Raw genomic sequence first — 14,893 nt, 5'->3', positions numbered from 1 at the left:
CCCAGTAGGCACAGTACTAACTTTATCCCAGCCCAGTGCTCGGGCTAATATGAGTCATCTGATAACCTCCTCATTGTGCATCGACCTCAACCTTGGACCAAAATAAACAGAAATTCAATTACAAACCTCTCCTTGGTGCTCTCACCCTCTCTCCAGTGTGTCTGAGGCTCTGAGGAACGCAGCAGACTCAGAGGCTTTGCTTTCTTTCCATCCGGCTGTGGTGAAACGGGAGCTGAGCCTTGGGATGGGTTTGTTTGTCCTCTAAAGAACCTCAGGCTCTGATCCTGTGTTCAGTGGGTTCAGCACTTGCTCTGCTCACTGCAGGTGGATTGCTCCTGACTGAGGCTGAGCAGGAGTCCTCTGAGATATGGGAAAAGCCTTGCATCTTCCTCTAAAGGCAGGACCTCGCTCCTAATACCTCACTTCCCTGCTTGTGCTAACAGATGGGAAAGATTTTTGTAGGTTTATAATACTTTGCCATTCTCCCTTCCTGACAGCCAGATGCCAGATAATTGGGGATCTTCAGGAAGAGAATAGGGCACTTGATGTGGGGAAAGAGCAGGGAAGGATCAGTGATAGGCGTTTTTGGGATAAGTCTTCCTCAGAAACAAATCCACTTGGAAGACACAAACCTCTGTCTGTATCCAGGAATGACCAGCTCTCTGTGACAAGAGAGGGGTGGCACGTTGCCACACATGGATATGAGCCTATTAAAGCACTGGACTGAGCAGAGATAACTTGAAGATAACCTCAGCCCTGCCACTGAGGGGCCTTGTGTCCTTGGACACTCAGCTTGTGCCTCTTCCCTGTCTACGGAATGGGGCCCATCACTAAGGTGGGCCTGTTCCAAAGCCATACCCTTTTTAGGGAAAGATTTAGGGTTTTGCAGTTTGTCTGGAGAAGATTCCAAGTGAGCTGACTTATGGAGGGTGCTGAGCATCCCTGCACCAAAAATAAAGCTGCTCATCTTCTAAAGCCTTGATTTAAAGCTCACTGAGCTGTTCTCTGTGAGTAAATTACAGAACAAATTTACCTCGGTCTCTGGAGCCATCCAGTCCTGATTTCTCTTGAAATAAATATTTGAAACTTCACAGTGAAAAGCAGATGTTAAATTCACATTACTCTACAGTGCCTCTGAAATGTTTGCTTGAAGGTAAGCCCTCTTTCCTGTTCTTGCTGTGCATTGGTCATCTGTTCTCCAATATCTGAAACCACTAAAGCAGGAAGGTTATCCATGGAAAAAAAAAATAGGGAATGCAAGAGTTTTTAAGGTGCATTTCCAGATGCATCATGCAAAAACTCCCTAAAAGATTCAAGAACATTGTCGTGCATGAATTTACAAGGACACGTATTTCTACAGCCAGGGGATAATTCTGTAAATAAGCACAGCCCTGCGACCAAACATGCATGCAAACATGCCCAAATGTGCCTAAAGATTTGTACAAAGCCTGCACTTATTTGGCTTTAATAACTACCCACGTATCTGGGCAGAGTAAAGGTGAATCTGACAAAAATCCTAAAGGTAAGTCAAGAAGTGTGGGTGGAAGGCACTACTGAAACATGGAATCATTCTGTTTAAAAAGACCCTCAAAAAGTTGGGACTTGCAGACACCAAACTTTCCGTACTGAATGTGACAGAGAAAGAAAAGATGGTTCTGTTCTGAGAAAGAGCCTACTCAATTTGTACCCAAACTACGCTGCAATGAAAGGATTCTTTCATCTGAACCGTTCAGGCTCAATGCACCTTTTGTTTTACACGAAGCCTGAGGTATTCACCTCCTGTCACTTTAGTGGTGAAGTGTTTTACCTCCTTTGTGACTTGATCAGAAGATCTTTGTATTCAGCAGAATGTTTCCTTCTCATGTCAGTCAGGCTGGGAAGATCTGTGCACCTCGTTCCTTTGAAAAAATGGATTAATGATTCAGAAGTGCATTAACTTTGAATGTCCACAGTCAGGTACATCAGAGAGTGTGATCTTGACTAGTTTGGAAAATTAACTTCCTCTTTCCAACATGTACCAAAGCCACACAAACACAGCAGTTCCTCGTGGAAATGGAATAACGAGCTCACACATAACTTCAAGTTTCTCTGGAAGCAACATTCTTTGTGCCTGGAGTAAGATTTTGAACTTGAGATCAAGTGCTGTGCCTCTGTAATAAGCACAGAAGAAAAAAAAGTGGGTGCAGATATTGGTTTGCTTCCTAAGAAATCAATATGAGATGATTTGGCAACATGCGGTGCTTGGAACTCATTATGGAATTCCCTGGTGCAGGTAATGGCAATCACTTGGGAAGAGCAGAGAGAGAAATGCATTTCATGATAATCCCTCATTTTTTGTTCCTCACCCAATTATCTGAATTGCAATATCGGTCTGTGCCTCTGACTTTATGTGCAGTCCACCCTCTGAGAAGATTCTGGAGTACACAAACTCTGTCCCTCAGAAGTATTTAGGTTTTTTTTCTCTTGCCACAAATTCTACTTGTTTTAATACCCTTCAAAGGAGCAGCTGCTGTAGCTTAAATAACTGTCAAGTTCATATTTTAAATTTAAACCTGTGTCTGTTAGAAGGTCCTAGTACATTCATTTTCTCTGGTGATCCAGGACCAAGTTCTGCATACATTTGCCATCCTGGAAGTGAGAAGTCATCCCCAGTGTCCTGTGGGTCCCTTGGACCTCAGTTACCCTGATGTAATCCTGATGACTGCCAGCAAATTTCTGCATGTTTACCCAGGGATAATAAATAACACTTTGGGCTCAGAAACAGTGATTGTTTACTGGAGGCTCCTTCACTTGTCTTCCTGTGAATTAAAACTGAGGATCAGACAAACGTTCTTTCAAAATCTTTATTTGCAAAAATTTGGCAATTACATTTTAACCAAGGCTGTCTGAGGATCTTCTGAGGACAGTTCTCTGATGGAAAATGTGTATTACTGGGCCTCATCATCAGCTGAGATTTTATGCCAAGAAAGCTTTTCATTTCTCCCTCTCTAGGATGAATAGAGGGAGTGATGCTTGGTTATCTACGCAGAGGAAACTCAGGAGCAGCTGTCAGATGGGGATGAACAGCAGCCACCTTCCTGCCTGTTCCCTTCTGCAGCATCCTGGGAAGCCAGGCACCGGGAAAGGGGAAAGCAGAAAGACACCAGGAGGCTGTTGCTCAGCCTTATGGTTCCTATAAAGAACTACTGTTGAATTCTCTTTCTCCTTAGGAGCAGACAGAGAGAATGGGGGAAGAAAGAAATGCACAGATAAGGCACCAAACCCCTTAATGACAAGCACTTAGAAGTTACACAGGGGTATTTCTGGTGCAGTGAACTGATAAAAAGTGGAAGACAAGCACATGGTGTTCCTTCAGGTTATCATTTCCTTGGCTGTCAGAGGTGAATTCATCTGATATGAGGTAGGAATGGCCATAGAACCAGGGAATGGTTTTGGTTGGAAAGAGACCCTTAAGATCATCTTGTTCCATCCCCTGCCATGGGCAGGGACACCTTCCACTATCCCAGCTTGCTCAGAGCCCCATCCAACCTGGCCTTGGACACTGCCAGGGATGGGGCAGCCACAGCTTCTCTGGGTAACCTGTGCCAGGGCCTCCCCACCCTCACAGGGAACAATTTCTTCCTGATAACCAATCTCAACCTCCTCTGTTTAAATCCATTCCCCTTTGTCCTGTCACTCCATCTCCTTGTAAAAAGTCTCTCAGTATCTTTTTTGTAGGCTCCCTTCAGGTGCTGGAGGGCTGAGCAGTTTGCTGTTGCTCTGTTGCTGCAGCGCTCTGCCTCAGCTGGATCTAGCTGCAATTCCCCCCTAGGTCAGAGACAAACAGCAGATGAGAGACATCTCCTCAAAGCAGGAACAGCATGGCCACAGAAACCTCTGAATGTGCCAGGGTAAGCTGGCTGGGCTTGTATGTAATTGAAGGAATGCTGAAACAAATCCATCAAATGGGTTTTCAGTAGCATTGATGTCCTTCTAATAATACAGGCACAGGAATGACTCTCAGGCCAGTGTTGTCTGTACAGGGAGCCTGGAGTTCCTCTTTCAGAACATTACCTTTGCAGAAACATCTGCCAAAGGGGCCCACTGGAGTGGAAAGCAGCCTGATCCTTCCAGTGTTCCTGGGGGATGTGCTTGGGAGAGAGCACTGGTTGGCTGCAGAGAAAGAAATCTGTGCAAGAGCCTTCCTCTGAAGGCTTGGGAAATATTTTTCTCATGCAACCTCCCTCACACATTGTTTGGGAGCACACACAGAGTGTTTTACTGGGCTACAATGATCTCAACAGCCTCAGGTGCTGCAAAGAGCTCAGCATTTGCAGAATTATTGGTCATTTTGGGCTTACAAAAATAGATGTGATCTTTAAGGCTCCATTCCAATAGCTGGCTCTGATGACAGCTCAAAATGCCTGACAAAATGAAGTGCAGTTAATGCTATTTCTGTCCTGAGCTGATCTGTGGTGGTTTTTTTTTTTTTTTTAATTATTATTCTTAAATATTAATAGCAATGTCTCCACAAATGATCTGAAGTTCAGAATTCCACATTTCCTGATCATTTAGTCAATCCATTCCTCACGCTAGGTGCTAGTTATGCTAAAATGGCTGAAAGAGCACTTCTCAGCAGGGTAAAAAGCTGCAGGATTGGGATCACTGTCCTTAGCTGAAATGGTTCCCTTGGGAAAAATCCTAGAGAAGCTGCTCCTGAGAACCTACTGGGAAATAAGAGGGGTTTTGTTTGCTTTGTAAAAGCCCAGAATACTTCATTTATTTTTAGATGTCTGGCAGTGAATCTGGCTGCTTTAGGGATGCTTAAGCTCTTCTTAAATTCAAGCAAGGTTTCCCTCCAACACCAAGATGCCAGCAATAGTTTTGATTTCACAGACCTGTCAGTTCAATTATGTTTGCTTAACTGACAGTCTGATAAAGCCTTACTTGCAAATATTTTGGTTCCAAGGGTTTGACTGGACCATCACACAGGCAGGGATATATAACGGGAAAAGGTTGGGATTATATTTGTTGTACAGAAAGCTTTTCCTAAAAATCAGGGGCTACTCAAAGCAGAGCTCTAGAAAGGGTTTGTTAGATGATGATGTGTACAAACAGGAACTGAAATTTCTGGGTTTTCAGGGCTGTGGAACTGAAACATGACAGTAGCTTGATGGCTCAAATTCAAAAACAGCTTCCATGATAAATTTAAGGCTCCTCTTCATCTTTTAACAAATAATTTAGGTATTTTCCCACAGAGGTTTATTGTCTTCAGCAAGAGCAAAATCAGAAAGAAATACCAGTCTGAAGTGAAGCAACTGGAGTTTGAAACCTTGCTATGGGAAAGGCATTATGCATTTTTCATAGAAAGCAATAAAATATTAATTCCTTTTAGTGACTTAGATGAGCACTATAAAAAAAAAAAAAGTATTAGAACTGGGGCAAAAGAATTGCATTATTCAACCACATCCTCTTCATTACATGTTATTAAAGAGATGTTCAATATTTTGAGAGGAAAAAGGCTTTTATAGTTCTGGTTATTAGAGTAAAAAGTTAAAATTTCTTCAGTTTTGGGAGAGAGAGCTGAGGGAGCTGTTCCCACTCCTTTCTTTCTAAAGAAGTGAGCATCAATATTACAATTAAGGAATTTTGTTTGACCCCTGTGCTGGAACAGCATTTTGCAGGAGTGTTCATCAGAAAAGCCTTCAGCAGAGTCAGAGCCTGGCTCCACTGACATTCCAGGTTCCCTCCCAGTGATCCCACAGGAGGTCAGAGGGATTCCACCAGCTGAGGAAAACTGCTCCTGTGCCTGTCCCTCCAACAGTACCTAAGTTACTATGAAAGGCTTCTCCTGAGTCCAAGATTGTGTAATATTTGTTCCTTACAGTCACAGTCCATTGGGTGCTGACATCTTCACAGCAAGCCTTGACCTGGCAATGCTATAAAAAGTTAATTTTATGGATTTCTCATTGAACTCCAAAGGGTGGTTCAGGAAGGTTTGTGCCTGTTCAGGGTGGGGTTTTTAAAAAAGAAAAATAAAAGTGGTGCTGCTGTTGTTCCTCCTCCCAAGAGCCAAGGCCTGGCTTGGCAGCCATCAGGAACTGTTGGATATAAGTGGATAAGACAGATCTAATAGGAGAGATGCCATGGAAAGAGCGTGATTCACTGCTTTGGGCTGTGCACAGAGCTCAAATACTTGCTTTAATCTGGTGTTAGGTGCCAGCTACACGTCTGTAGTTTGACACCGGCACTAAGAGGGCTTTTTTCCTTGGCTCTTGGTGATCCTGAAACTCTTCCCCTTTTGAGGAGCCTTTCCTGCATGCCCCAGGTTGGTCACATCCCAGTGGGGTAAATATATGTTGGTGCTGCAGATATGTTCTGCAAGCAGCAGCTGGAGCTTGGGGAAAACACCCTTTCCTTGGAAACCCTTGCTCTCAAAGAAGTTTTACAGCAAAGCTTTCCCGGATCTGCTTCCAGGACTAACACAGAAGGCTTGAAACTGCATCTAGTGCTTAAAACTGTGACTGCTGAGCTCCAAATCCGGGAAAAAACTAAAATTGGACATCTCATATCAGACAAACTTGCAGTACAGCTCTCTTCCATTGCTGTTTAACACACTGCTCAGATACCACTAAGTTGTAGCACAGGACACAGCCAGGGAAGGGCAATGGTTTTTATTTCCTAGATAATGGACATTTAGGGATGAGGCAACACTGCATTCCTGATAAAACAAGGGAGGCAACATTGCTGGGAATGACTAAAGAAAAAACCCCCAAAAATCAGTGAACACCTCAGACTTTTTCTTGTCCTTTTTCTTTACCTCCCCTACCTCACTGAGCAATGTGGTCATTTATGTATTAGCTTTCCTTTTTTTTGCCTGTTTACTTATGGAGCCAGTTCCTCTTGCCCTGAAATCTGATTCAGACTGAAAGAATCAGGAATTGTGGCTCTCCAGTGGTTTCCAGAAAGTCCAGGAGCAGACACAGATGATTTTGCATGGGTGATTTCTGTCAGATATTTTTCATCCTCACCTTATCTGTGGCTCTTACGGTTTTCATTCAGCTTCTCTGCAATGCCCCACTGATTTTCAGCAAGTTTCATGCAGGGGAGGAGATGGCTTATGGTACAAAGCTGATCTTACATGTTTTTTATTGCTATTTGAAGATTGACTTCATGTTCCCTTGGTCAAGAAGAGGGGAAGTTATTTCTGCCCTTTATAGCCAAGAAAGTAGGAGGGCTGTGTGAATGGATTTAGTCTGGTACTGCTTTTTGTGCATCAAGTTGAGCTTTAATTGAGTTTGGTGTCTATTTGGTTTATATTCTATAATAACAATCCCAAAATACTGTCACTCCATGATCATACTACTGTTATCTTCGAGGAGTCTGGCCCTCTCTGCCCCAGCTGGAAGGTTTCTTGTTGATCTTAAAGACTGCTCAAATAAGATTCTTTTCATGTTGCTTGTCTACCTCTGAGCTAATTTGCTTGTTTGTTTTTATTTGGAAAGCTTCTGCTAAAACAAACCAGGGGAAAAAAATAAAATTTGGCTGTCTCTGAAACAAAGTTGGTGGAAAATGTTTTGCTCTGCCTGTCAGACATTATTACACTCATTTTGCTACAAAGCTCTCCTACTTTTTGAGCAGAACCAGAAAATTTGGCAGGGAGGCTATTCTGACGTCATGGTGCGCTTCTTGCCATCCTTGAAGAAATTTACTCAATGCATTTTTTTTTTTTTTAACGTGTATTTCTTTAGAGACTTGTCAGAGCTTTACTATGGAAATCCCTGGGGATTTCTTAGCTCTGGAAAGACCAGAAGTTCCCATATCAGTGGGAGGGACTGCTCTGGCTGGCCAAGACCTGCTGCTCCTGGCAGGGAGGGATGGGATAACAGGTGGCAGACTGAGAGCTGCTCCAGGGCTCTTCATGCCTGCAGGCAAGTCACTGGGGAAGTGGGAAGGCACAAAAGTCACAGAATGGGATGAAGGGAGAGGCAGCCTGAGGTGAGAGAAGGAACACGGTGCTGCCAGCTGTGTCCTCATGGGTGGGGACATGACCCTTTTTTAGCCAGATGACCTCTGGAAGTCTCATCATTCCATTCCAGGGGTGAACAGAAATCCCTGTGAAGGGCAATTTGAAGTTAGAGAAAGGCCAAATCCTTTCCCTCCTCCTCGTGGCTGGGACTGGGGACAGGGAGAGCAGGTGGGAAGAGCTGTGTGGCTCCAGGGAGCAGCATTCCCTTCTGCTTTCCCTCTTGTGTGCGCCTGCTCAGGCCAATGCCTGCACTCCCCATAACACTGCCTGCTGAGGACAATGCAAAGATGATCTTTACAGAGACAGACAGACAGACTGACCTGCATTTGGGAGGATAAATGGAAATATGGGAGGGGGGAGGGTCTTTGTGCAGACAGGATATTCCTCGTGGCACTGTGTATGGGGCAGGATGGATGCATGACACACACAGGATGGGAGCTTCCCTTGCAGACTGAGTTCCCTTCACATCAGAGCAGTACAAATCTCACTAAAATCTTTGTTTATTGTTCCCTCTCAACAGTGACATGCAGTGGTGGCATAAAACAAAGTGAGTTTTGTTACGATCCAGGCAGCATCTAACAGCCTGTTAGAACTTGTAACGACTAACAAATTTAAATGTAATAAATTTCCACAGCTGAGGTGTTCTTTTGCTGTTGTTGGTTGATTTTCTCCTGGGTTTTGTCTGCCTGTTTTGGTTTTGTTTATCTTTTTAATAAGGTTTAAACAGGCTGTAAGTGCATGTGACTGTAGAGGTGCCCTCAATGGAAGTTTCACTGGCTGACCCCAAGCTCTCAGGGATGGTTGTCAAGGGATGCTGTAAGTGGCCAGCAGCTCCTAAACTCTCCCTAACAAGTTTTGCACAGTTTTGCAAGCCCACCTCAATTGTCACAACTCCCCCTGTTCCTCTTGTTGTGCCCATCTTATCCACTGCAATTAGTGACTGAAGAATTCTGGTGTTTGTCATTTCTCTGTTATCCCTTTGTGTCTCTCTCTGTGTTTTTCTATTTTTCCCTTTATTATCACCTTTCATAGATTCAAAGAATGGTTTGGGTTGGAAGGGGCATTAAAGCTCATCTTGTTCCACTCCCCTGCCATGGGCAGGGACACCTTCCACTATCTCAGGTTGCTCAGAGCCCCATCCAGCCTGGCCCTGGACACTGCCAGGGATGGGGCAGCCACAGCTTCTCTGGGCACCCTGTGCCAGGGCCTCAGCACCCTCACAGGGAACAATTTCTTCCTAATATTCAATCTAAACCTGCTCTCTGTCAGTGTGAAGCCATTCCCCCTTGTCCTGTCACTCCAGGTCCTTGTCAAGAGTCTCTCTTTGCACTGAAAGGGTCCTTGATCAGGTTACCTTAAAGAAGCAGAAGCTTTCTCCTTCCACATACCTTTACACAGGATGTAAGGCACTGACCATTTGCTGGACCACTTAAAAAACATTGCACCAGCAGCTAAAAACATCAGAGGTGTCACTGGCAGCATGTACAACCCGCTCTTAGCCAGGACTCCCTGCAAGGGCATTCTGGACTTGGGCTAAAATAATTTTCCTCACTGTACGTTTGGAAGCACAGGGAGGGCACCCAGATGTAGAGGGACCAAATGCCAGAGCAGAATTCTCAAGAATCACTTGTCATTTCGGAAATAATGCCTTCCTCTTGCATGGAAGTGAGTTTTGGTGTGAGCCAGAGTTAAATAAAAGGATTTAGGAGCAGAAGGGACTGGGAAACAAGGAAGGATAGAACAGTGAACTGAAAAGGCTGGGAGAAGGTAGAAAATGGGAGGAGGATGGGACATGGGCAGAAGTCGAGGCACAGGATGGAAGGATAAACACTTGGGACCTACAGCTCAGGGCCTGTAGGATGGAAATAAATTAAAGAATGGAAACTAAATGGGAAGGGAAAGGGCAAAAGGGGTTAAACAAACCCAAGAGAAGACGAAGTCCAGCTTAAGCCTGAACAGAGCGGTCAAAGCAGTTGCAGCTGATGCTGCAGAACCTGACAGAGTATTTGTCCACCTCAGTCATTTTAAGCTGCCTAGCAAAGAGTTGTGAAACCCTCCACCTTTCCCTGGTGTTGTGTCTGCACACTGCAGTCATTTTCTGTCACACTCATTCATTTGCTCACACAGCACAGGGTTGTGTTGTGAACCTAAAGACTCTGGCAGGACAGAATGTTTTTCCTCCTGTGATAAACAGAAACCTGAAGTCCCTGAAATACATCTAGTGTCTCTCTGTGAAAAGGCATCTGAAAAAATCCCAACATATTTACATGGGAAATACTTAAGGGATTTAAAAATAGCGGTTTAAAAGTTACTCATCTGTAGATAGAATTTTGGGGGAAAAGACAAGACAAAGACAGTATTAAAGGCACTTTAGGTTAACAGAAGTACTTGAAAGCTAGGAAACACTTGTGTGAAAGTTTCTGGTAGAGCCTGTTTTGTCTTTCCCCCCTCCCTTTATCCCAGTACTGTGACAAAATCTTTAGTTACACTATGATATATTTTTGCCAGTGCAAGAACAACATTCAACACACTGTCATTCAACGCACAGGAAAGGCAGTATTCCAGGAACAGTCCGGGTTGGTCCAGGGAATAGGACTGCCACCTTCACTTCATGGAAGTGCAATTCTTCCTCCATCAGTCAGCAGTGGCACAAGAACCCTTTTCAAAGGGCAGGATAGAGACTGCTCAAGGCCAGGCTGCATGGGGCTCTGAGCAACCTGGACTAGGGCAAGGTGTCCCTGCCCACGGCAGGGGGTTGGAATAAGATGGTCTTTAAGATCCCTTCCAAACCTGGCCATTCTATGATTCTAGGACTGGGATGGATGTTTTCCCATCAGAGAATCGTCAGGATTACTTCTATTTTGAGAAAACTGGGATATTTTATCCCTGCTCCTTGTGGTGATGGATGAAACTGCATCATGATGGATACATGGGTATTGTTAGATGCCCCAACCTGCCTCACCTTGTTGCCATCTGGAGCTTTGAGATCTGCAGTTACATGAATTGAGAATTCTTTGTTTTGAGAATATTATTTTTCCTCTTGGAGTGCAACACAAATGGGAAAGGCAAGGTTTCATTGCCCATATTCAGTGAAATCACTGTTCTTTCCTATCCTGAGTGTGACATTCTGTGAGATGCAGAGCAATGTTTCAGACCTAGGCCTTCACTTGGACTAGAATAAAGAGGCTGAAGGCACCCAGGGATCTGGCCATGAACATTTGATGCCATAGCAGTTGATTCTCTGATGCCTGGAAGGATGTTAATGAGCATCCTTCAGGTTTCTCCCATTTTCTGGTGAGAGAATAGACCAGGAGAACAACTGTTTCTGAGTGGCATGTCTAACAGCTCCAGGGCTCAAGCTAGTTCTGCTTCCCTTGCCTGTTTAGCACTCTCATTTATAGATTTATGGCTCTGAGTAAGAAGGGAAGTATGAAGCTGGCTGTAATTGGTACTGTGCATAAGTGTAAATTACCATTTCAAATGGGGATGCTCTGCCAGTTATTGCTTTTTTTTTTTTTTTTTTTTTTTTTTTTTTTTTTTTTTCCTTTATTTTCCCTGTCTATTGCTCTTTTTAGACTGTGGAGATTTGTTTGATGTGTGGAATATTTTGGCTCCTGGGAGATGAATCCTACCCCAGGGCCTCCAGCCTGTGGGAGGTTCTGTTGTGCCTCCCAGGCTGCACATTAAGGTGTTGATGGATGTTTTCAGAGGTGCATTAATCACCAAAATACACTGCAGGTATGGAAGGTTGCTTGGTGTTCTTGGTTCTTCGTTTGATGGGGGAGAGTGTTACAAGATGTCACATGAGCAAAGCATGTCAAGCTGCTCTGCTGAATGCCCAGGTGATCAGCCAACATCTCCAGTGCTTACTGGGCAGCCTTCAGCCCCAAAAGGAGTTTAGGAAAATGGATATGAAAAGTATTTTTCTACTGGGCTGCAAGCAAGTGAAGAAACTGTAGTAGGGTTAGAGGGGTGAGAAGCTCCATAACTGGGGAAAGTACCTGAATGTGGGAAGCAGAAGATAGTGGGTAGCACAGGAGCTGCGGAGGAGGAATTGGAAAGTTCAGGAGACGATGGGGTGACTGGGAAATGCAGGGAGGCGAGGAAGTGGCTTAGAAGTTTTGCATGCCCTAGCCTCAAACCTAGATTCCCACTTGGGATATCTTAGTTTTGGAGTGAGGGGTCTGTGGGTTTGGCTTTCCTGAGAAAATGCTGCACAGACACAACTTTGTGGCAGCTGCAGTGCTGATCACATCAAATCCTGCAAAAGGGAGCTAAAGGAAATCCAAAGGGTGGCAGTGTTACCCAGAATGCTGAGCCACGTTTGGGGGTGCATAAGACATCCAAGGGAATGGTTGAAACAGAACTCCTGTGCTGCAGGATGACAGTGCCTGTATGGACCAGGCCTGGGAGGGCAATGTGCCTCCAGATTTTGGAGTGGGATGAGAGCCCAGATCTGGGTGTCATGTGCTAGTCAGAACAATCTCCCCATGAATCTGCGAAGGGATTTTTGTGCACCTTGGCATCAGTGACCAATACAGCCTGCAGGAGGATGTGGTCATCATAAACTTGAAGCACAGCAAGGTGTCATACCTGAGCTTGGAGATGTGATCACAGCCACTGCCTCAAAGAGAAGTTTACTGGCACCCTGAGGTGGCACTGGACTCGTGGCATTGGATTCAGAGCCAGCCCCCAAATCTCTCTCCAGGGAGTATTAGGATGCGGCAGTGCGGCTTTCGGGAACGCTGCTCTTGTCCCTCCTCACATCTCCGGGTCTTCCTCGCCTCCAGCTCTGCAAATTGTGTGCCATCGGGAGCTGCTGGCCCAGCAGGATCTGCACGGAGGCTGAATTGTGGCAGCTGGCATTGCCTCTTAATATAGAAGTGAGGGGTGTGGCTGCCCAGGCACCGCGGTGCAGAGCGGCTCGGGAACAGGCTGCGTGCTAGAAAGAGTTTACTTGCACACTGCAAGGGCTTCTGGCTTTAATACCCAGCCTAAGGGGCACTGTGAGCACACCAAAGGAAGGACAGCGGCTTCTGGAGGGCTGTCAGGAGCAAGCACAGGTGGTGCAGAGCAGCCTGAGTGCCTGCTCGGAGTTGGGCTGTGGCAGGAGGTGAGCAGACTGGGAAGGGATGGGATGCACGGAGCATCTCGGCTCTCTGGAGCCCTGCTCGCCCAGGTAACGGGAAGCCCAGAGCTGTGGCAGCATGGAATGTCCATGTGGGCTGGAAAAGGGTCCTGCAAACCGTGCTGGAGCTCCACGCTGACTCTGCTCTGCTGACTGAAGCTTGCTCCTTCAAACCCAGCACGGGGTGAGCTCCATCACGGTGAGGTAGACATGCCCTGTGTGTCCTCTTAGAAACCTCGGGAGTTTTCCCATCCCTCCTGTTTTGAAAGGACTTCTCAACAGTTAACCCTGCAAATGAATAAATCATAATTATGATTCAAATAATCCCAGGAATGAATAATTCACTGTAATAATTGAAAAAGAAATTTCAGCAAGAAGCATCTTACTGTTATAAAGGCAAACATCGATTCTTTTTTTTAAAGAATAAGTATATTCTCCTGCAAAGTCTTTTTCATCTGGCTGCCATACCCCAATTATGTATAATATGAAACGAAAATGTGCTTCCTCGTGTGATAGCCTATAAATGAAACAAATATGCTTTCTCTTGCAACAGCCGTCTTCAATGCTAATGAGTGAGAAAGGAAAGGGGATTAAGTGACATTTAAATCATATTCACCTCCTTCCTGAGAACAAAGACAGAGAAAGCAGCCACAGTCAGCTGGTCAAAATGCCCAGAGCCTGAACCAGGAATTGCCAGCTAGTTAGGAGGGACTCGGAGGAGGGGTAAAAAGGGGAATGTTTTCCTCTAGATCCGTGCTGCTAAGAGATGGTGTAGGCTAAGCACATGGCTTGCAGCCAGCAAAGGCATCAGATGCTGTGATGATAAAAGCCTGGTTAATAACATTTAGCACCAACAAAGGGCTTTCAAGGGAAAGACAGACTTTTGTCCTGGGAAGGATGGAAGCGGAGTCACCTGTTAGCCCCGTTTTTGGGTTGTTTCGGGAGAAAGTACAGTGTCGTGAGTGTCTGTGCGCTTTCAGATGCCGAGCGTGACAGGGACGGAGCAAGCCACAGGTTTCTAAAACTAAAAAGAGCTGGTAGTCAGATTGCTTGTGAAATGCAGATTCTGATTCTGGAGAGACTTAGTGCTGACTGTGTGGTGGTGGGCAAAAAAAAAAAATGAGCAAGCTCACGTGTTTGGTATGTGGGAAAAGAGGCAAACTCGATCCACCCCAAATGAGGAGAGAAACCGCATTTACCTGTGTCTTTCTCTGGCTGCCCTATTTACCGTGACAGGTTGTCCCCATCTGGGGATGGTCCGATGCCACCGTCGTGCTCGCATCACGGCAATGACATTTATAAATGGAGGTCCGCGAGCCACAGGCATGGAGTGACTGGCTCAAGGTCAACTCCAGCCTGCGGCAGGGACGGGAACAGCACCGAGGTCAGCCCGGTCCCACGGCTGAGCTCTGAGCCCTGCCCGGAGCCGGAGGCGTTGGACAGCCCGGGCAGGGCTTTGGCTGAAGGGACGAGGGCAGGATTCCAGAGGGGAGAGGTGGGCGAAAGAAAGGCGGCGGCGGTGCCGCCCTTTGGACCAGCTGTTGCGAATCTCCTAGGCGGAGAGCTGATCCCGCAGCGGCTTCCCCTCGGGGGTCTCCCTCCAAAAGCCGGCGTCCCTGGGCTGGGGCTGCCGCGTCCTCCGCGGCGGGGGGAGAGGTGGGGTGAGCATCCCCCGTCGGCGGGTGCGCGCATCCGTCTGTAGCTGAGCGTGTCGGCGCTGGCGCGGTGTGCGTGTGTCTGTCTCTGTGTCTCCGTGC

General features: G+C 45.9%; 1 long non-coding RNA gene across 1 annotated transcript; it reads right to left on the bottom strand.

Moving 5' to 3' along the window:
* Nucleotides 1-711: 711 nt before the first annotated feature.
* Nucleotides 712-13,417, bottom strand: LOC125324712. The gene is made up of 3 exons (XR_007203100.1): nucleotides 12,602-13,417; nucleotides 1,808-1,898; nucleotides 712-1,214 (listed from the first exon to the last, which is right to left on the bottom strand). It is a non-coding gene; the product is annotated as an uncharacterized LOC125324712 (long non-coding RNA).
* Between the last annotated feature and the right edge of the window lie 1,476 nt (nucleotides 13,418-14,893).

Source organism: Corvus hawaiiensis, chromosome 4, assembly GCF_020740725.1.
Source record: "Corvus hawaiiensis isolate bCorHaw1 chromosome 4, bCorHaw1.pri.cur, whole genome shotgun sequence".
Lineage (NCBI taxonomy): Eukaryota > Metazoa > Chordata > Aves > Passeriformes > Corvidae > Corvus > Corvus hawaiiensis.
Note: the sequence above shows the minus strand (reverse complement) of the source record. Positions and strands in the feature narration are given on the sequence as shown.